This window comes from Dipodomys ordii, unplaced genomic scaffold, assembly GCF_000151885.1.
Source record: "Dipodomys ordii isolate 6190 unplaced genomic scaffold, Dord_2.0 Scaffold72, whole genome shotgun sequence".
Lineage (NCBI taxonomy): Eukaryota > Metazoa > Chordata > Mammalia > Rodentia > Heteromyidae > Dipodomys > Dipodomys ordii.
The window spans coordinates 2,347,742-2,371,926 of record NW_012267288.1 but is presented as its reverse complement, the minus strand read 5'-3'; the positions used below and the strand labels follow the sequence as shown (position 1 = coordinate 2,371,926).

At 36.7% G+C, this 24,185-nt stretch overlaps 1 pseudogene across 1 annotated transcript; it reads right to left on the bottom strand.

The window, feature by feature from the left end:
• Positions 1-278: 278 nt before the first annotated feature.
• LOC105991381 lies at positions 279-705 on the bottom strand (annotated as a pseudogene). Its single transcript, XR_001175356.1, has one exon. The product of XR_001175356.1 is annotated as a ubiquitin-conjugating enzyme E2 D2 pseudogene (transcript).
• Between the last annotated feature and the right edge of the window lie 23,480 nt (positions 706-24,185).

Below are 24,185 nucleotides of genomic sequence, written 5' to 3'. Positions count from 1 at the left end.
AAAGTTTTTAGTTTCACACCTAGGTTACGCCTGGAAGATTGGCTTTTCACACACATACTTCTCTGCTAGGAGGCAATGTTGGTACAGAAGTACAGTATCTCTAGTTTGTTGTTCCAAGTGTGTACAACAAGCAGCACTGCTGTTTTATCAGGTAAACATGTGCACAGGGGAAGATGAGGCGTGGGCTCATAGAAAGCAGTCAAATGGAAATCAAAAGGACTTTTTCTTTCAGAGTTCCCCTATCTTTATTTGTAGAGGTTATCCAATAATTGCTTTAATTAAATCGCATACTTCTGAGTCCATTCCCGAGCTATTCTGTTGTGCTTTTCTCTATCTGTTTAGCAGATCCGAGCAATCTCAGGCACTACGGGATCTTCTGGATTGGGATCACACAACAGAGACTTTTGAAATAGTTAGTGCTGGAGACCACTGTGACCGTAGACTATCAAGACAAATGCTCCCATTACTGCTAATATTTGGATGATAAATTCTTGTTGTAACTGCAACCTTAGGTGGTTTGAAGGGGTAATCAGTTGGGAAATGAATTGTCAAGAAAAATACTCCACCCTGATAGGGACTGTCATTTGGTCCCCTTATGATAGCTTGCCAATGAAACATGTCATCTCCAACAGGGCCGGCTGAACATTGTGCTGGGGGATCCCGTGCCAGGTCATTCAATTCCTTTTGGATTCTCTTCAGAGCCATGGTGAGAGGCAGCAGTCCCTGGGGTTGGGACTGGGACCGGGGAGGGACAGGGAAGGGACCAGCAGGCCTGAGGCCGCCTGGGCGATCGCGGGTCGGCCGGGGCCAACTCACCTTCTGGGGCTGCCACAGTGGATCGCCGCATCACCCGGGGGTCCCTTTATGCACTGCGCCCCAGCAGCCCCAGCCCCCAACCCCAGCAGCCGCTGACTCTTCCTCCCAAACTCCTGAACCCAATTTTTGTAGAGGATATTCTACCACTTGAACCTGGCTTCTAGCTCTTTGGTTTAATGTATATTTTTGAGGAAGGGTCTTGCTAAAGTTTTGTGAACTAGTCTACCTTCTACTATCCAAGTAGCTAGGATCTTAGGTATGTGACACCATGCTAGTTGATACATAATATTTTAAAATATTATACCAAAATATAAAAATATTCATATTACACATACGTTATCTAGCAAATAATGTTAGTATTTAAAATAAAATATGCCAAGCTTTTTAAAAAATGTCTTAAAATACAACAAGTCACAGTAAACTATAACAAGTCACAGTAAACTATAACAAGTCACTAAGCACCAGTGTCTCATGCTTATAATCCTGGCTATTCAGAGAGGCTGAGTTTGGAGGACCATGGTTGGAAGCCAGACCAGACAGGAAAGCCAATAAGACGTTTACCTACAATCAATCACCAAAAAAGCGAAAAGTGAAGCTGTGGCTCAAAAGGTAGAGCATTAGCTTTGAGTAAAATTAAAAGAAAAAAATCTCAGGGACAGTACCTAAGCCTTGAGTTCAAGTCCTGTTTTACACACACACACACACACTATTTAATAATAACTGATTTATTTTCTCAAATGTAAAAGCCATTTAAGTGAATATACTATAGCATATATATTGTATTTATACATAAATATAAAATTTGTAAAAGAGAGTGTTCCAAGTGCTACACACGTTGGGATGTTCGAGAGTAGAGGAAGTAATTGCAAGGCCATAGAACATCTTTCATGAAGTTTCCCTAATTGGAAACAGGTAAAGAGCTTGTGATCATTCTATTTTAACACTAATGTTTTTGTGGGGTTTTTTTTTGGTACTGAGGATTGAACTCGTGGCCTTGTGCTGGCTGAGCCAGTGCCCTAAAATTCTTTATAACTCACTCTATTTGCCTTAGATTAAAAATAACAGTTTAAGCTCATTGAAGGCAGTTGCATTCTTTTTTTCGATGTTTCATTCATTTTTCTTTTTATTCATTTATTTAATTTAATTTAATTGTCAAGGTGAGGTACAGAGGGGCTCTAGTTACATACATAAGGTAGTGAGTACATTTCTTACCAAACTTGTTATCTCCTTCCTACCATTTCTCCCCTTTCCCATCCCTCCCTTATCCCCTCCCCCCAAGTTGTACAGTTCATTTTGAACATACTGCCTTGTGAGTATCACTATTGCCTTGGTTCACCATTTGTCTTTGTCTCACCATTTTGCGATGGCAGTTGCATTCTTAAAGGAATCTTAGAACAGAGTTTCTGGTGAGGAACCCCTAAAATTGTTCAGGGTGTATAGCACTAGAGAGGGTTTTGAAACTTCATCAGAATTACCTATACAGGTGGTCAATACATGCAGTGGCTCAAGAGGTGGCAGTTTGGTAACTATATCTGGGAAGAAACATGGCAAACACATGGAAGTTTATAAGTCTTTGTTAGTCACTCAAGAAAAGTTACTGAGACTGGAAGATGCTGAGCTGCCCTGAGGTGGTGTACAAGCAAAGGGCAGTAAGACTGATAATGACCCCCAAACTGAGGGAAGTCCCACTGTAAACATTACTAGTCCTGGACTGGTAATTATCCCTGCATGATTAAGCTATCATTTAGAGTGTGAAAATTATGATTTCGGATTGGAAACTATCTTTCTATCTCATGTCAATAGGTTTTAGCCTTATAGAAAGCCTTCAGTAAATAAGCAAAGTTCTGGATTATGTGAGTTATTCAAAGAAGTTTTTAATTACTAATTGTTTTTTCAGTACTTTGTCAATACATGAGAGTAAAGTTCAACAACTTGAATAAAGATTTTTTCCTCAGGCTTTTAAAAAAGACTCTAGCAAATATAAAAATGAAACTTGAAAGGCGCTCCAGCTGCTTTGTTATAAAAATTACTGAAAGGCAGTCTAAAAAGAGGAATCCAAAAAAGACGTGTGCTACAATGAATTAACGTGGATCAAATGGTAGGAAATAGACAAGAAGAAGGAAGGCAGCATAAGCCCTGAGATTGATGTCCAGATGGCAGATCAATTTCCTGAGACTTTAAGGATAAAGAAAGGAAATACCATATTGCATTTGTTCTAAGTGCCACACACTCTATTGGATAGTTTAATATAATAATTAAAGAATAATTTCATTATTCTTCTGACCCAAATTTCTTTTTAGTGTTATATATGTGTGTGTAAAGATAGATTTTATTTGTAAATAAAACAGTTTTATATCTAAAGAGTATTTGAGAAGACAGTAAGTAGACTCCATATACCTGTAGCAAGGCAAGTAAGTTAATGCACAAAACCGGCAGTAGCTCTCTCCACTCTATATTCTTTGTACAGACAAACTTTATTAAGTTATCTTAGCTGTACTTTATACCTAATGGCTCTCAAGTTATGCTCATACCATATTTAGTTTTCCAGTTTTGACTATGTTTTCCTTCTCACTACTTTAGAAAACAACTCTTTAGCTCTCCTATGCTTTCCCTGGCAGCAATCCCTAAACACTAATTTGTAAAAGCTCAACAGTCAACATGGATATTACTACAGCTCTATAGATAATGTTCATGGGTGATCCATGGGCTGGAAAAATTCCAATTTTAATCTATTTTTTTCTTGAAGAAGTTACTGCTTTTCTTTGTAGAGGAAAATAGTGATTTTTTTTCAAACTGAAAATAACTACAGAATTATTTGGCAGTACTTATATGGTATGAAAAGTACAAAAACACAATCTTTTTTTTTTGAGGAAAATGCTTTCAGATGGATAGAAGAAGCTAGGAAGGAAAGACTGGTGAAAATTGTTGTTGTTCAACAAGGTAACTCAACACAATCAGTACTGAAAGGGAAAAAATGTAGAAAAATTGAAATAAATCTTGGCGGTAGAAAACATGAATAAAAATAACATTAGAAGTCCTTGAGACTATTTAGAAAGAAAATACATAGATGAAAATTGCACTGAACAAAGCAAGAATATATGGCACTGAACTTAGGGTTTGCTAAATGTGTAAGAAGTGCTAAAAGCATTAGTGGGAAGTCTCCAAGCATATTTTATCACCTGTGGTGGCCACTGAAAGAATGCAGATCATGTGACTAAAAAGATAAGATGGAGATAAAATGATGTTATGCTTTATAGGAAAAGAAGCAAAGAGAAGTAAAGGGGAAAGTAGCACATATAATTATTGGAAGACATAGAGTTATTTATTTAACTCAACCAATAGTAATATTGTTAAATATAATTTGTCTGTTCTGATTTAAAAAATGCTACATTGGACTCAACACAAAACAATAAAATTTAATTATAGTCTACTAGTAAGAGAGATTAATATAAAGACAAAAGGTAAAGTATATAATAAAAGTATATCTGTAAATGCTAACTAAAAATAATTCTGTGAATTTATAAATAGTTGAGTATATTTAGGCAGAAATGATTATGAAAGAAAGAAGATGAAAAAGTTTTAAATGTATGCACAAATTAAGTTACATTCACTAACCTAAGGCAAAATATAGATGTACTATAGTGCAGAAATACATAAATCCAAACTTCTGGTTAAATATTATAACTTGGCAACTGAGAGATAAGTAATCAAAAAATTGAGTGAGTCAACAAAATCAATTCATTTTATCCAATTGGCTTATATTAACTTTACATAAATCTAGCACATTCAAGTCCAGATCACATGCAATAATTACAAACTTATTGATGGAGTCATGGAGGTGCCACTCAGATATCTCAAGAAAGAAATTGCCATTTTCCTGTGACGGGCAGTTTGTTAACTGATAGTGTTCAGCTTTTACTGCCTCTGGCTCTGTCTCAGGTTTCTGGCTTGAAACCTGGCCCTCATGCAGTCAGTCCTCATTGACCAAACACAGCGAGGGCCCAGGGCCTGGCTATTTTTGTTATAGGAAATATTTGATTGGCTATTCTTTGCTGAAATTGTATTTTGGTATATCTGAGATGCGGTCATCTCTACATAATAATGAGAGGTACTCTTTCCCTTTCTTATGCCAACTATAGGATCATATCCACACCTTTAACAGATGAATCCTCCAGCCTGGCTTTATTTCTTCCTCCTTTGATTTTCCCTTTTAAAATCTCTCCTGTGTGACATAGCATCTGCTTCCAAGAGGATCCAATGATCCTCTTAGCCACTACTAACTACGTAATTGGTGTGCAAAATAAAAATGCAACCATCCTTATTTACAATATAATTAGGAATTTCAACTTAACAAGAAGAGCAGAACACTAAAGCAACCTTAAGGCTCTTAAAAGCACTGTATGACTGAACAGGTGGGTCATATAAGGAAAGGACCATTGTTTTAGCTTTAAAAAGATGTGTTTATAGTTTATATTCAGAAAAAAAGATAAAGATTAACTCAGGATCAAATAGATAGTATTTCCAAACTACAAAAATTCAAGTCTGGTCCTTGATTAGGAAAGACTAGGACTCTGAACACATGATGAGTACAATGCTGATTCAAAACCTGCTTACTCCTCCCATCCACTCACTTCACAGGACACATGTGACCAGAGCATTCCCCAGGAAGGGAGACCATCTCCCAGTGTTACCCACTGCAGCTCCCCCAGTTGCCCTCTCATAGGTCACAGTTTTGGCACATGAAGGAAAGTACTGAATTACCAGCTTAAAGTAAAGTGAAAAAATTCGAGCAGCATTCATAAGTGGGCTTTCTCAGTGCTTGGATACAAGCTAGAAATTGACAGCAGCTCTATTGCAGCCACACTCAAGGGGGAACTTGAAAGATAAGTAACAAATGAGGGATATAAGCATGTACTTTGTGGAGAAGAAAAATGGGATAATAAGAGACGATTTGTAGATGGATAGTCAATAAGCAATGGTGAGACTATTTGATCAGGATCTTGCAAAGAGAAAAGGATTGAAGACAGGAAGTTGGGAGTAGTGAAATACAAATGGAAAGGTGGGAGTAGGTACATGGTATCACATACGAAACAAATATTATGTGAGGCCATTGATTTGGATTGCAATTCTCATTAGGTCCTAGCAGACCAGAGCAAGTGGAAATTTCAAGGACACAAAAATTCCAGTCTACATGAGTCAGATCAATAAAGAAATCCCATTTGGTTTGATCCTTACCAAAATTTAATTTGAAGGAGGCTGCTAGTAAACAACTCGCCTTTTTAACCTATTATTTACTTGTTCATGTCTTACAGAACCCTGTCCTTTTGCCTAGTGGGAATTATCATTCTACTTTGTAGAATGGCAGCTGACTCAATTCATGATTTGTGAATGGCAGAAAATTAAATCTGTAGTACTGTGTGTCTTTTGATGTTATATGGAAGAGTCAAAGTGGGACCAAAAAAATGATCTACTTCACATTAACCAGCTTGTGTCATTGGCCACCCCATAATTAGAATACTGGCAACATGAACAGTCAGCATAATGGCAAAGGTATCAGTTTTTTGTAGCATGAATTGTCATTTCCAAGAATGATCTTATTCACTTCTGCTTTTTATCTGTTGAATTGACTATGGAGGAAACTTCATCATAAGAGAGCTCCATCAGATCACATCTTTGGGTAATTGAAAGTAGACAACTTAAGGTCTAATTTAGTTCCCAATGCTTCTTTAACATGTTGCTAAAAATACAATAACTTAAATGTATCTGACAGTTCTGGAGTCAGAAATCTAAAAGAGATTTTGCTGGGCTCAAGTCATCAAATTAACGAGAGTTAGGAAACGGTGACTTAAAGTAATGCTTTGTTTCCTATTAATTCTGTAACGAATTCCAAAAAGCCTTGTGGTATAAAACAATACAAGTAGTTCACACTTTAGAGTTCAGAAATTCTAAATGGCTGCATATCTTCAGGAGATCCTGGAGAACAATCCATTCCCTTGACTCTTCTCACTTCTAGAAGCTTCCTGGATCCCTGGGCTAATGGACCCCTTCCATCTTTAGGACTTTACTCTGTCATCTTTGTCTTTTACAGGCGTAAAGGCTATGTGATTACAGTATTCCATCAAAATAATCCAGATATTCTCCCCCTCTCAAGACTTTTAACAATCACTCTGAAAGGTTGATTTTTCTATACTAAGTATTTGTAGGTTCCCACTATAAATAAGCTAGGGTAGAGATTGTAGTATTTCACAGAAAGTAATAGAAAATTGCATGACTAAAATACACTTTCTGGTATTAATTAACTAATGCTTCAAGGACTTTTATCAAAGCAAATATTAACTTCTCAAAATTCACATTTTAAAAAAATAGGTGAAACCTAAGGAATTCTATCACTTATTAATATAACACACTTCTGACACAATCAGCAAAAAAAATGACCCATACAACTTCATATACTGAGATTTTATTTTAACTATATATGTTTGTGTGTGTTGACAAATAGGATTAACTTAGAGATATGCAAGGAAGATAAAATTAAAAGACACTGCAGCTCTGACAAAGTACCTTATGCATGGTTTTATTCAGATGGCATTACTTTATATATGTAACTGTAACCCCTCTGTATATCACCTTGACAATAAACTTTAAAAGAAGGGTCTCTTTGACAAAATGCAAAATAAATAAATATAAGTATTCCTCCAAGAAAAGAAAAAGAAATGACAAAGGAAGAGGGAGGTGATAAAAACTGAAATTAATAACAAGGATAATATATAAAAATATTTGGTCTATCTAGGATGGGATTTGGTTTTAAATAAAAATAAAATTCCATGTGTCTTAGAATCGAAAACTATTATGAGATTGTCTACATAGATGTAGGGAAAACTTTTTTGACTAATTAACAAATATTCTTGTTAACTCTCTATAAACTAGAAAAAAAGAAATTACTTTTTTTGTAATAAGGAATGTTAATAAATTAGAGCAAACTTCAACTTTCAGGTACATGGAATGTCTGCTGTAAATGACAGGAGAATGGTAACCATTCTTTGTCAATACTGGGCCTGCTCAGTGCTGGCCTACAGGTACTAACCAGAGGAAGCAGCAATGCAGAAAAATAATAAAAAAATATAAGAGCTGGAAATGAAAAAAACAAAATTGTCATTATTTGTGAGTCATATTATTGTATACATACATACACAAGTGAAACATCCAAAGGGCTCTGCAGACATACATTTAGGACTTTACAAAATGTAACTAGGTTGCTGCATTCAAAAACTGTTTTCTTGCCAGGTGCAGATGGCTCATGCCTGTAATCTTAGCTACACAGGAGGCTGAGATCTGAGGACCACATTTCCCAATTAGTTCAGCATGAAAGTCTGAAAGACTCTGATCTCCACCAGAAAGCCAGAAGTGGCACTGTGGCTCTGAGCTGAGCCTTGAATTGAAGAGCTGAGGGACAGTGCGAAGGTCCAGAGTTCAAGTCCCACGACTGACAAAAAAAAATGTTTTCTTAAAAAGAAATGAATTAAAAAACATTCACCAATAATAAACATAGATACCGATTTTTAAAGCTAATATTTAAAATAATATTAAGAGGAAAATTGTAAAGTTTATGTTAGAAAACTATAAGAAAATCTAAACAAATAAAAAGACAAGTTTATGGATTAGAAAACTCATTATTGTAAATTGATGGTACTTCTTAGGTTGAATTAAAAATAACTCATCTCTAGCAAAAGTCCAACAAGACTTTTGTCCTGAGTATTGTTGAACTTGACAAAGGGCCAATTTGTACTTAGAAGATTGATTTATGACAGAAAATTTTTATTCAGATATGAATGTTTAAAATTGCCAGTTATAATGGGTTATCATTTTTATAGGAATTGGCAATTAGTGCATCCATGTGTGTATGTGTAAACTGCCAATTATTTCACACTATGTACAGATTAATTACAGGTGCATTAAAGAACAATATGAAAGCTAAACTTTATAGTGTTGATGTTAGGCAAAATGAACCCCAAGATAAGGATTCAAATGGTTTTTCTTTCTTGCTATGGTTTCTAACATATTTATAAGATGATTTTTGGTTGCTTTCTATTATGTCTCTCCCCCACGGTATAACCCCTGTTTTCACTGTGTTTGATGTTGGTATAATTTGTGGAGAGGAAGGGAAAAACAAGTTGTTTAAATAGGGATACAGGTGGACCCATTGCAACAATGAGATGTACAAGACAGTTATGTCAAAAAACTAACTTTACAACTTTGGTGCGGGAGGGTGAAGGCGGGACGGTGTGGGAGTAGATGGGAGGGCAGGGATGGGAAGGGGAAACAAAGGAGGAGGCAACAGTGCTTGATAAGAAATGTACTCATTACCATGCTCGTGTAATTGTAACCCCTCTGTACGGTATTTTCGCAATAAAAAAAATCTTTAGATTTCTGAAGGTCAGATAAGAACAATAGAACTGTTCTCATTCATTGTTTTATTCCCAACATTGTTAGGAAAATATAGATTCCATGTTACCATAATTAATAAAGACCTTTAACTTATAAAAAAAAACTTTATAGTGTTAGAAAAGAATGAACTTTACAACTTGAGGGCGGGATTTGAGGTAGGGAAAGTGGGAGAAAAATGAGGGAGGAGGTAACAAGTTTGATAAGAAATGTACACACTGGGGCTGGGAAGGTGGCTCAGTGGTAGAGCGCTTGCCTTGCATGCATGAGGCCCTGGGTTCGATTTCTCAGCACCATATAAGCAAAAAGAAAAAAGCCGGAAGTGGCACTGTGGCTCAAGTGGTAGAGCTCTAGCCTTGAGCTGAAGAGCTGAGGGACAGCGCCCAGGCCCAGAGTTCAGGCCCCATAACCAGATCCAAAAAAAAAAGAAAAAAAGAAATGTACACACTACCTTACATATGTAAGTGTAAACCCCTCTGTATATCACTATGACAATATCTTTTCAAAAAAAAATGTAAGCAAGCACATTTATCTTTCTAAGGGAAACTGTTTTTAATTGGTTGCCAAACACTAATAGTAATATGAATGCATTTGAATATATATGTATATATATAAATATAAATTTTGCTCTTATAGGCATTCCAGTTACAACAGAAATCACAAAATAGATATGCAACACATTTAAGATGGGGTTTAATATAAAAAATGAAAACTGTAAATAATACCTATGAATCAGCTGGGAATAGGCATAAAGCCTCATAAAAAATGAAAGTAAAAATAGAAGAGGTACAGCAACATTGAAATCATGTTTTGTAACCAGGACAGTCTGACTTAGGCCATCTAGAACTTTGCTAGCTAATAACATGCACATCTACTGTCAGATAATCCCACTATGCTGTATAAATTACCTGTTCTTTCAATCAGTGTTGGCGTTTTGAAAACTACCCTTTATGCCCAATCTCTAAAATACCTGAAGCCACTGATTCGAGAGATTCTTTATAATGACAGAAACTGAAGATTCTTTTGGGTTTATGAATCTTCTGCTAGGTTCTCCATTTGTAGGTTTCAGCTCACTGTTTTTCCAGTCTCCACATCACCAAACACTGTTATCATCTGTCTCCTTTTCTCTTTGTCTTTGTGAATTTATAACCCTGTTTTATATTTTTGCCATCATTTCCACAGAATGGAAATTAATATAAAATAAGCAACCAGAGGCAAAATATGTACTTTACTTAAAGTGTTCAGTTGCTAGTATCTAATCATTTAAAGGCATTGTGGAAATCACATTTGCCTTAGATATCCTTTACAACAAAACAAGAAAGATGGCCGTTTCTACTAGAAAAGCAAGATTATGTTCATCATTGTAAGAAATGCATCTTTCTTTTTACATACTGCGTTCTTGATTTTAAAGTGTTTTCTAAACAAATTATACATATTCACTATGTCTATATGTTATAATTTTTACATTGAATAGAAATTAATGCTAATGAAAAAGTAACCCCTACCACAGTAACATAACTGTTCAAGCTAAAAATTCTCTATGGGCCGCTGTATAAAATGAAGTCCTCAGCTTCTCATAATCTCTTGTGTTAGAAACAGAGTCTCAAGAATGTCCTTTTCTCAGTCTTTTTTTCCTCCTCTTGCTTTGCATTCAAAGATGCACTGATGATAGAGGCTTAATTAATCTATTAAAAGCTATTTCCTCCTCCAGGACATCAATCCAGATTCTAGGGAGATAAAATAATAATTGGTTAATAAAGTTTTGATTGTTATCTGAGGGAAGATTGGAGTCACGTTTTAATTTGTGAGATTGTTAGTTCCAAGAAGGGCTATTTGACTAAACAGAATGCCTACACGTGAGCTTTCCATGGAATAGAAATACTTGTGCCATTTTAACTCAGAATAATGTAATGATGTTTTGTTTCCTCCAACCTGTATCTTCTTGGTAGCAAAGTTTAACTTGTGAGATGACTTTTCCTAAGAAAGATGCCCATAGATCAGTAATTCTCTTAGACTTGTGTGGGACCAGCAGTCCATAGAAAGAATTCTTATGAACTGACATGCTTTTTAAAGATGAACTTACAAGGTGGAATCTTGGTCTTTCAGGAAAAAAAATGCAAAAGAGTAAAACCTTTACAGTATCTGGCAACATTTTTATTTTTATTCATTTCTATTTTTACAAGCCTAAAGAAGCGAGCATGTGAAAGTGTCGTTGTGAAAGAAACAGGTAATAGCTTTTTTTTCTTTTTTTTGGGGGGGGTCCTATCGTGGGGCCTGAACTCTGGGCCTGGGCGCTGTCCCTCAGCTCTTCAGCTCAAGGCTAGTGCTCTACCAGTTGAGCCACAGCGCCACTTCTGGCTTTTTTCTTTTTGCTTATGTGGTGCTGAGGAATCGAACCCAGGGCATCATGCATGCAAGGCAAGCGCTCTACCACTGAGCCACCTTCCCAGCCTGGTAATAGCTTTCTTTTACTGAGATTATATTCAAAGGTTGGGATTCAGATATGAGCTTTAAACAGTAGTACCTGTGCTAGCAAGAGGAAAATAAATCGGTCTGTAATAATTTCACAACAGTGTATATCCATGAGAAAATGTTCTCACATAGCTTCTCTGAGTTGGGCCAGGAGTAGGATGAGCATCTTTGTTTAAAAGCTGCTAGAAGTGAGAACGGAAAGAATTCAAATAACAAGAATAAAATTGCTTTGTCCATGAAGAGCTAAAATTAGAATGTAAATGTGATTCTAGGTTGGGCCTGGGAGAGATCCAAGTGCAATAACAGAAAACAGCTCTTGCCAAATGCACAGTATCTCTGATGGCTGGGTGTGCAAGGAACCCAGCTCTTCATTATACACCCCACGGAGAAAGCTGAACATGGAGAATAAGCAATAGCATTTTCTCTTTGGTAATTTCTAACCCAGTGGAATGAAGAAATGGCAGCCACCTACAATGTCCCTGGTGGTATAAGGCTAAGGACAGAAGACATCTAGAAATAAAGAACTGGATTAGTTATGAATGGAAGTGATAAAACTTCAAGGAAGGGTAGCCCACCAAACACTGAATCATACCAGTAGCATGCATCTAAAATAAAATAGTAGTGAATATGTAATTTGTTTAAACATGTACAAAGTGGTAAATTAATTCACAAGTAAATTTTTCTGGTGTAATCTTCAAGGTATACCTATGTGGCATTCAGAGAAGCCAATCATGTGTTTAATATCATACGACCATTGAGCAGGAAAGAAAGTAAGACTAATAGTCAATTGACACATTGAATTTACATATTCCACCATTTGTAGTGAAAAGACCAATTGTAGCATATTGTCAAGAATCATGATTTTATAGAAATGTGGGAAACTTTGGACATATTACATTTGCTCAATGGGTTGTTAATGCTAAGAGGAAGTAGTGCTTAAGAGTGAGACAAACTGAAAATCATCATTATAAGTAATCTAGTAGCTGTGTACTGGTGGTTTACTCATATTATTCTTGATTCTCATGGGTCTAAGATCTGAGGATCATGGTTCAAAGACAGCCCAGGCAGGAAAATTTGTGAGATTCTTATCTCCAATTGATCACTGGAAAAAAGCCAGAAGTGGAAGGAAGGCCCAAGTAGTAGAGCACTAGCCTTGAGCAATAAAAGCTCAGGGGCAACACCCAAGCCCTGACTTTAAGCTCCAGGACTGGAACACAAAAAAGTATAAACTGGTAGATGAAATAGGTTACATGGATCAAGATAAATTGTAGTCATAAACTGACATGTTGAATTTAAGCCCCTTTGTACAATTATTAATGGATAATCATTAATAAATCATAATGATTAATCATAAATATAACAATCTAGTAGAAAATGCAATTCTTTCTTTGAGTCATTTGTCTTCTAATGAGGGAATATAGAAAACAGAAGTCAAGGCATACCATATCCAATACTAAATCATCACAGAAAAAATATATTTGGAAACATGCATTACTGATTGCTCTAATGGTCTCCAGATAGAATACTTTTATCTAAAATTTGCTTGGTAATTGCTTCATGAAGCTAGGCACTTCTTAACTGTGTAATGTGCTTTGCAGTGATGAAAATACAAAGGTTTCAGTGAAAAAATTTGTGAGAGATTGTAAGAAAAAAGGTGTTTTGTTTATGTATTATAAGACTAACTCCTAACTAGCAGAGGTACTAGCAAACACCCAGACTACTCATGAAGTTACTGAAATCAACCATACACGTGGATCCTTCATGGAATATCTGAATAAATAAATTTTCTGTTACAGAAGCATCTTATTCATAAACTAAATGTTTGGGTTAAACATTATAATATGTATACTTTTATAGGATTACATTGGCTGAATATATCTACATCATACAGATCTTTGAGTAATGAAGGATTTAACTAATTGTCTTTTCAAATGTTTTACAGACTACTTCTTTCGACCTTTGTTACAAATAGTTTCCTCTCTAAATAATGACAATAATAGCTATATTTTCAAGCATAGGTATCTTGCTGGACAGTTTCAGACAATTTCTTAATCATCACACTAAGACAGCAAGTTTTCATTCTTATTTTACAAACAAAAGACTGAATCATAGAGAAAATTAAGTAAATATGTAACATAGTATTAACAATTTAGAACACAGATTTCAACATGAAATGAGAGTCCTAGAGAATAACCCAACATCGTTCATATATCTCTTGTGTCAATAATTTGTGTGTCTTCTAGACTAGTACATGCACTAAGATCACCTGAACACTTACCATCTTTTCCCACTTTCTACCCTGTGGAGATTCTAAACTAGTTAGTCCAGGATAGAAGCACAGAAGTCATGTTTCCAACAATTGCTGGCATGATTGTTATGAAACAAGCAACAAAGTGTGCTATTTCTGGTTGCCACTTCAAGGCTTTCTACAGAGATGGAAAATTCTGTGTGTAGATACATACATATTAAATTTTTCAAAGTAACTTTCAAAGTATCAAAGGTTGCACTGGAAGGCAGGATAATACTGAATTGAAACTGTCTGAAGCTGCTTTTGTATGGTAACTAGCATAGGGTCATGCTACAATTCTTGGCTCTTTGCAAGTTGGTTAGTGTGAATAATTTCGAGGTGGGCTTGACATAGAAACTATCTCTCATTTTATGGAACCTGGCTCCAGAAGGATCTTAACAGGTGTCACAGTAGCCTGGAGTGTGATGGCTCACAAGGCAAGCACTTACATGTGTAGACTCCCTCAGCTACACAACTTGAAGGACTCACTAGCCTCGAGTTAGAACCTCAAATGTGTTCATCAAAGCAACACAATACATAGAGATGCCTCACTTTCTTCTTTGAGATCAAGATTGGCTCAAACTTCCACAATTTCTGGTTAAATTCTCACCGGCATACATGCAGCAAGCAGATGTAAAGGACTAAAGAAAGCAAAGTATGACTCTGACCATTACCAGCTCCCACTTCAAACTCCACTGAGTCCTTATTCTCTAGCCAAATGCTAAAGTTGTTATTGTCTGTTCTCTCCTGGAGTTCACTTTATTTTGCTTTCAAAATATTTTTAAAACATGAATATATTTAGATATAAACACACGAAAACATTTACAGATGGCATTGTGAGAGTAGCACACTTTGATGAAGTTTTAGAATTTAGAGAATTTAAAAACATGTTAGCCTTAAGCATAAGACTAAGCTGTTTCTTGGGCAAATTGGCTTCTGGCTTCCAGTGTTGACACATTCTAATGTAGAATGGCTGTGCTAGGCTATCACTTATTTTCTGGATGTCTTCTCATCTTCTTCTGTGCTCTCCTATTCCATTCATGTCATTTATCTGAGTATTTTCCTAAGGAGAGAATGTTTCCACTGCTGCCAGTGATTAATATTCATATTTATTTTCTCTCTGCTACTAAAGAAATTTGCTTTCTCATGGGAAATCTTCATTCCACTGAAAGATGTCATTTGAAGTCCATGCTTTAAAGTATCCTTCTAAGTTGGTTTCATTTTGTATTATTTCCCAAATAATTATAAAGTAATTACCTTAATTTCTACTTAATAGCCTCTAGGCATAGCCTAGAATGGTCAGAGAATGACAATGGTTCCAATCGATCTACTTTCTCCAGCAAATTCCAAGCACACTGTAGAACATGTGTCTTGAAACAGATTTTCACTGGGCTCCATGTCTATAATGCTTGCTACTCAGAAAGCTAAGGAGACCACAGTTAGAAGACAGCCTAGCCAGAAAAATCTCCAATTAACCATCCAAAGGCTAGAAGTGGAGCTGTGGCTCAAATAGTAGAGCACAGGCCTTGAGTCAGAAAATGAAAGGACAATGCCAAGACCTGAGTTCAAGCCTTAGTACTGGCAGAAAATATAGAAAGAAGTTTTCACTGAGTTTTTATTTCACAGTTGTAGAGCTAGAAAAAAATTGATAAAAAAATACAATACAAAGTTCTAATTAATATAAAATAAGTGGTAAAGAGACAGCAACAAAAATTAAGGAATATATAATGTTTCTTTGTGCTTGAGCAAAAAGAAAAGACAATCTCTTTAACTTCATCTTTCATTTTGGAAGGTGCCAGAGCTTCATTGCCATTGTGATACATTTTCTCACTATTCACTCCATAGTGATCTCATCAAATTCTATGTGCAGATGTCTTCCTCCAAAGAAATCTCAGTTATCATTGTTCTCCTGAACTGTGCCCAAACATAATCTTCCTAGGAAGGTCCCAGACATAGACATCAAGCTTGGGTTGCCAAGACAGAATTCTTAAACTTTTTCTTTTTCTGTTGCTGTGGTTTGCCTTGGGGCTTGAGGCTTGAACTCAGGGCTTGGGAAATGTCTCTGATCTCTTTTGCTCAAGGTTAGCACTCTACCACTTTGGGCCACATTGCAACTTCCAGTTTTCTGGGGTTCATTGGAGATGAGACTTATCATGGACTTTGCTGACTGAGCTAGATTTGAACCATGATACTCAGATCTCAGCCTCATGAGAGGTGCCAGTGCCCAGCCTTCCTTTTTAACTTTCCCATCTTACCCAGATTAAATGTGGCCCCATCATTTCCTCTAGGTTCTTTGCTGTCATTTATATTCTATCAGCCAATTATATTGGTTATGAAATAGGTTGGTAGTAACCCACCACCTCCCAGTGGACTTGAGGTAAGAGTTAAGAATTGTTAGAACACTGTGAAATACTATTAAATACTGTTAATGTTAATGGCAACTCTTTGTTGTTTCTTATACTGCTTTTTTTCCTTTCAATGTGCTGAGATATGGGATGCCAGAGAAACTGAGAGCTCTAATTGACCACTGTTAGAGCTTTCTCTGTAGATCCAGGTGTCTTGAGTGAAAGACTGCCAGTCAGACAGGTGGAGCAACCTCAAGCCAGCCCCAGCCACTTAAAACACCTAATGCTGCTGGGCACCAGTATCTCATGATGGTAATCTTAGTAACTCAGGAGCCTGTGATTTTAGGATTGTAATTCAAAGCCAGCCCAGGCAGAAAAGTCCGTGAGACTCTTATTTCCAGAAATGAACTGTGGCTCAAGTGACAGAAAACTAGCCTTGAGCAAAGAAAAAGCTCAGAGACAGTACCCAGTTCAGGGCCAGGAACAACACACACACACACACACACACACACACTCACACACACACACACACACACACTCATACACACACACACACACTCTCTCTCTCTCTCTCTCTCTCTCACACACACACACACAGCACTATTCCAGCTCTTAAAGGCACTTCCGAACAAAGAGATTTTACTGGTCTCAGTGAACACAAGACCCTACAGCCACTTCTATGTAGGCCAGAGAGGAAGCACTTCCCCTGATGGCTCAGCAAAAGACTGATGTAAACAGTCTTCATGACTAGTGATGGGAACTGTGCCATGATTGGTGCTGATACATCTTTCATTTTCATAAAGGGACTGACATGCTTTATGTAGATGCCCTAAACACATACACATATATTCTCTCTCTCCCTCTTTCACCCTCTCTCTCTCTCCCTCTCTCTCTCTCTCTCACTCTCTTTCTCACTCTCTCTCTCCTTAATAAGCACACAAACTGACTCACTTTTCAAATCAGCCAGGAGATACCCTTCTGCACTGCCTGTGGTATTGTGACAGCAAGTCCTAAAGAGGCTTCCTTTGAGTGCTCTTTCTTGCTTACATTTTATTTCCATCATTTTTTTACAGCAGCTGAGCTGTACAAGAACAGAAGCAGAAGAAACAGCTGAAGAGCTGATTGCAGTAATGATGTCACCAATAGGCAAACTGGCAGCCAGTAGAGCTGACTCCAAAGGCTGATTAGTGACCTCAAAGGTAAAGTTAAAGGGCATCAGCAGCACCACTGTCTGAGCAGCAGTGTGAGAGCTATCAGGGTAAAAGCAACAAGAATCAGAAGTGATAGAAACAATGAAGGAGTAGGAAATAGAAGAAAAGTAAGCCACAGCAGAGTGCTGAGGTTGAAGAAAATCAGAGGGACACAAAGAGTCAGAAAGAAAAAAAAAAGCCTGTAATAGGAAGAAAAGCTGTAAAATTTGCTGTCACCACCATTATCAAGTGCCCTGATTTCTAACTCCTGGGCAGAGGAGCCTTTCTAACTCCTGGGCAGAGGATGCCTTTGCCATCACTGTACCCCAGATCCTGACTCCCGAGGCTCAGGAACTGCAACACTTAACTAAAAGAAAAACCAATCACTCCAGATTCTGACTAAAATAGATAGGAATTGTAACTCTTGTTACTTCTGGCTTGATCAAGCACCACAGCTTCCAAGCTCTGTGGTATGGCAGGTGTAACCCTTTTTTATTTTCTGTGCCCATCCTGGGGCTTGAACTCAGGGCTGGAATGCTGTCTCTGAGCATTGCTGCTCAAGGCTAGCACTCTGCCACCTGATTCACACCTACACTTTCAGTTTTGGGTGGTTAACTGGAAATAAGGGTCTCACCAACTTTCCTGCTTCGGCTACTTAGAACCACAATCCTCAGCTCTCAGCCTCCTGAGTAGCTAGGATTACAGGCTATGAGCCCCTAGTACCCATCTAAGCTGTAACTTTTCTTACTGTAGTGCTGAAGGTCCCATGACCCAGGGTTCATACAAGAACTGCAACAACCAGAAGGCACCACCTGTTGCTGCCCACTATCATCTGCCACCACTGTTTACTAAGAATTATAACAACCAGTAAGAACCCAGAATAATGGAAGGTGCTTCTTCTTACCTACCCACAATTCCTGTGTCGTTAGAGCACAAAGATCCCAGTCAGCTGACTGATAACAACTCTGTCTTTAAACTAAATCCTGAATTCTATCCTGGCTCACTCGGTAACCTGATGCCTCAAGCTCTGTGGGGACTCTGACGGCTCTACATGCTCTTTCTATTATCTGCAGTCTCCCTCTAAGCTGTCAGAGAGAATGTTATTAGTTTTTTTTTCATATAAGTGCAATCAACATATTTTCTATTCAGAATCTCCAATACCCTGTGATGACATTTAGCAAAGTGTAGAAATGTATCATTGTGTCCCACAGAGCTAAATACTCTGTCCAGTCTCACTCTTTGAGTAGATCCTTGACAGTTTATCTCCTCTCTCGCTTGGCTATAGCATCTCTGGAATTCTTTTAAGTCTTCCCACACTGTAGGCTGTTCCCACCTAAGAAATGTAATGATTCTTGCTCCCTTGACATGGGATGAAGTTACCAAATCATTTCTTATCATCTAAACATGCAGCACCACAGAAGACTGCTTCCTCTCACCTTGAAGTTCCCTCTCCTCTTTTCCCCTTTCTCTCTTTTCCTTTGCTCTTCTCCATCTCCCATGAAATTTACTGTATTTATTCCTCTAAACCTTCATAATCTTTTGTGTTTTTCTTACATTATGAGCCTGGGGCTCATATGCCTGATACATACTAATCATTGAGTAAACATTGGTTAAATGAATGCATAGGTGAATGAGTCAATCTCTCCAATCAAAATTTAGTAAAAAAAAAAAAAAAAGAAAGAAAAGATTATATGTACTGTTTTAAGTGCCGTAAGGGTATAGTTAATAACTAATTAGTAAAATGACAGTTCTATACTGATAGCTTGTATTGAAAAAAGGTAGTATGCAATACTTATTACATGTGCAGTATTCTGCTGTCATTCAGGTAAGGGCGTCATGGACATTATCTCATTTATTTCCCAAAATACTCTGACAGAATACACCTAATTTCATAGGTCCTGCAAGTGAGTACCTTGGAAGTCATAGAAGTTAAGTGACCCATTGTCTGTCAGATAACTTTTATTTTTATAGTAATTTATTGTTACATAGTTGTACAAAGGAGTTATAATTCAACATGTCAGCTTTTGAGTATAATGCATCTTGATCAATATCATCCCTCTCATCTTTCTCCCTGATCTCTCCCAGCCCCATTCATCCTCTCAATTTTCCTAGTGTCATTTTCACGTGAGCATTGAATATTATGATTGCATTCTCCCAGTCTCCTCTCTTCATTTGTTTACTTGCTTACAATATGTTTATTTCCCCCAGCAGATTCTTTTGCAGAACAAGAATAAGAATCAATACAAGGTTCAAATAGGATCCAGTTTTATAAACTGGACTTCAGTCTGCTTTATTTTACAAGTTGCGAATTGTATTACTAAACTCAAAGTTGAAACATTGATCAAATGAATGCATAGGTGAATGAATGAATCTCTCCAATCATAAATTAGTAGAAAGAAAGAAAGAACAAAGAAAAAGAAAGAAAGAAAGAAAAGATTATATATTTTCACCCCACTGAAGTTGTAAAATTCGTTTTCAACATACTGTCTTGTACATCTCATTGTTACAATGGGTCAACCTGAATCCTTATTTAAGTATTTTGTTTTTTCCCTTCCACTCCTCAAATTAGAAAAATGTAAGTACAATATGCAGGGCACCAGAATCAAACACAATGAAAACAGGGGTTATGCCATTGGGGAGGAACATACTAAAGAAACAAAAAAAAAACACATAGTACATTATATATAAATAAAAAACAATAGCAAGCAAGAAAAAAAAACATTTGTGTCCCTATCTTGGGATTCATTTCGCTTAACATCATCTTATATGGTCATATGTTCATAGCTTTTGACCTTTTCTGCTTGTCCTAAACTTATACTAGTAATTGCAAATAAGAGAAACCATGGGACCTATGTTTCTTTGGGCCTGGCTTACTTCACTTAATATAATGTTTTCCAAGTCTTTCCATTTCCTAACAAATGGGGCGATGAGATTCCACCTCACCCCAGTTAGGATGGCTATAATCAAGAAATCTAATAACAACAGATGCTGGAGGGGATGTGGCCAACCTGGAGCCCTACTGCATTGTTGGTGGGAATTTAAACTTGTCAGCAGTGTGGAGGTTTCTCAAAAGACTCCACATAGAGCTCCCCTATTACCCAGCTATCCCACTTTTGGGCATTTACCCAAATGATCACAAATAAGGCTATACGAAAACTACCAGCACAATTATGTTTATCACAGCATTATTCCAAGCTGCCCCTCAGTAGATGAATAGATCTATCTATCTATCTATCTATCTATCTATCTATCTATATATATATATATAATATATATTCCATTATATATATATATATATATATACACACAATGGAATTCTATGCCTCTATCAACATATTCCCTTTAAAGGGAAAAGGCATGGTGGAGTGAGTAGATAGTGCTAAGTAACATATGCATCACCTCAAATAGAAATATTTTTGTGGTAAGTATGCTTTACATGAATTTTCTTATATTTTTCAAGAATACCATGTATTATAAACACATAGTTATCATGATGGAAAATAAATGCCATAAACTTGCTTCTCTTATCCAACTCAAATTTAGTATCCTGGAACAACCCAACCTAATTCCAGACATTTTAAATGTCTGTATTTTTCCTATTCATTGGGAATTTTCCATTAAATAGTACCAATGAGCCCATATTGTCTTCCCACTTAATTCCTATTTCTGATCCTAATCATTGTTGTATTTAGTCTTGTGACTTCCAAACTAGATCTCAGGATGTTACATTTGTTTCCAAGAGAAAGCATATTGTTATGAGAAATTCCCTGAGGAGCTCCTGATGGAATAAAAACAGACATCTAAATATTTGCATCATTTTTTAATGTCTATCTAATGTAATTCTTGCAGAACTGAAGACAAAGTAATACTAACCATACACTCATAATAAATCTGTTTAAATATTTATCTTCGACCATCTCTTTAGCTTTGACTTGAAGAAAACGTAAAAGATATGCAATTTGTATCATTTGCTGTTGTGTTAAAATTGCATACTAAAGAACTGTGACAAAAAAATGAATGTTTCCTATAAACAACCAAAAGAATAGGTCTCCTAGCAAAACATCTAGATGTAAAGTGGAAAATCTGGTCATGTATTGTATTTTTCTTTACAGAATGCCAAACATTTGAAGGCTTAGAAAGAACTTCACAATTGTCTAAATATTATATTTCTTGTCTGGTTATTTTCTTGTAAATGTGTTCCAATTTAGCACAATGTCTGTAAGTATGGGGCAGTGTAGGGGTTGTGTAGAATTCTAGTAAAACAGTTTTTTCCTCAAAGATTGAGGATACTGTTGCTTTAAAAAATTTAAAGTGTTCTAGTCTGATTGAAAGCATGTCTTTAATTCATAATGCAATCCAAAGTAATGAAGTTTTCAATTTATCTTGTTCACTTTACACTGCTAAGCTTAGTATAGAGAGCAGAAGAGCTGTAATTGTATAACAATTTTTCAAATTTGAATTGCTTTATTGTTAATCCAGTTAGAATGGTATATCCAGAATATATTAAAATACTGTGAAGAAATAAGAAAATGTCACAATCTTGTCAGAATAATTAGTATTTTGGATACTTTTAAGTAGTTTTTTTTATAGTTGACCAGTATAATTTGGAAAAAATAGAAACAATTTTGTCTTTCAGCTGGATAATTTCATTGAATTTGATGTTGGTATAATTTGTGGAGGGGAAGGGAAAAAACCAATCGTTTAGGGATACAGGTGGACCAATTGCAACAATGAGATGTACAAGTCGTTATGTCGAAAAACGAACTTTACAACTTTGGTGGAGGGTTGGGGAAGGATCGGGTGGAGGGAGGGGGAGAGTATGGGAAGGGATGGGAAGGGGAAACAAAGAGGAGGCAACAATGCTTGATAAGAAATGTACTAGTTATCTTGCCCATATAATTGTAACTCCTCTGTACAGTATTCTCACAATAAAAAAAAGAAAGAAAGAAAAGGAAAATTTTATCTTCAGCTCAGAATCCCAGTCTTATGTAGAGTGTCTGAGTTCTTGGGAATCTTATCCATGGGCCTTATAACATAGGGAGTTCCTTGATACAGTAGTTGCTAGATTTACAGTATAATGTATGTTCCTACACTGATGAATGGCAGCAAACAACTGTAGGAACATTTGACACAAAATGGTCCATGGTCCATGGACCATTCCTAGTTACCTAGGAATGTTATAGTCAAAGCTTTAAGAAGCTAAATGCCTAAGAAAACTAAAGTATATCCATGATAAATGTTAGTTATCTCCCTCATAAAATACTACAGCACCAAATATATTAGGAAACAAGTAATCACAAACACAAACACACACACACACACACACACACCTGAGAAGTCCTACCATTACTTCTGATACCTAAATACTCAAGAAAATAAAGTAAGAATCATTAGAATTGTTTTCCATTTATTTAATTATGCTAAAGCTACTAGCCATTAACCATACTGAATTAAGTTCCTAGAAAAAAAACAATGCCTCATCTTGAGTAGTTACCTATTTTCACACTTAGCCAAGTGATGCTATTTAATAATCTATGTAATTAGTTGCACCTTGATGGTCCTGTTGTAGTAATAACATCACCCAGTAGTAAATTGATGAAAAGACCAGAATTAATCAGAGTGAACTACCTGTAAATGATTCCTAATTCCACCACATTAATCAGAAAATCCACTGCATGCAGCAATTTAAGCAACTACATGATGAAAAAAGCCAGAGGAAATGTGATTAGATTTGGCTGTTCATTTGTCTGCTCTAGCTGTCACAACAAAGTAACTTAGGCTGATGAATAGCTTAGACACTAAAAATATATTTTTCTCACAGATCTGGAGCTGAGGCTTCAGATCACACCCACGTGTTGCTGAGCAGAATGAAAATATCACCAGCAATGGTGATCAGGGCCATCTGTGGGACTGAGAGCATTTGCTGTATGAACTACAGCACCATGGGCTGTCAAAGGCTTCAGGACCTGAACTCCAGGAAGAAGAGCTATCCCAAGATCTTGCTTGCCCTGAACTATGACCTCTAAGGCACAGAAGTACACACCTCTGCTCCATCTCTCAAAGTTCTCTGAGGCTGACCTGAGGCATGGGAGCAAGAGTGTTCCATTATTGCACTTGTTAGACCATAATTTATAGTCTATTTCCTGATTATCAACCCAACAAAAATCTAGCCACAAAAAAATCACATGAGATGTTGTATATCTAACCTCTGTTTTTGGTATGCACAGTTGTTATTTCCTTGAGGGCAGAGATCAAATCTGTCCACTGTCTTCCCTTTTGAGGATCAACATGATCATGTTAATCATCCTGAGCATCTTGGGAATTCTGGGAAGTCCTCTGGATCTACTGGCTTGAGGGAATCCAGGCCCATTAGAGTAACTGTGACCTGTGACATGCATCTGCAGCCAAGATGTCCAGTGCTCAGAAAGAACAACACTGGGAAAAGGTCCAAGGCTGTTTATTTTTTTTAAGAGGATTTTACTTCAATGCTGAATTTGAAGTTCTGATGTCAGGATGTCACTCACTACCTACCCCTCCATACTAAAAAGAAGCAAAAACCAAGTATGAGATACAGAAACCAGGACACACAGTGCCAGGCAGCACGAAGAACTAGAATCAAATGCTGCTGTGGTT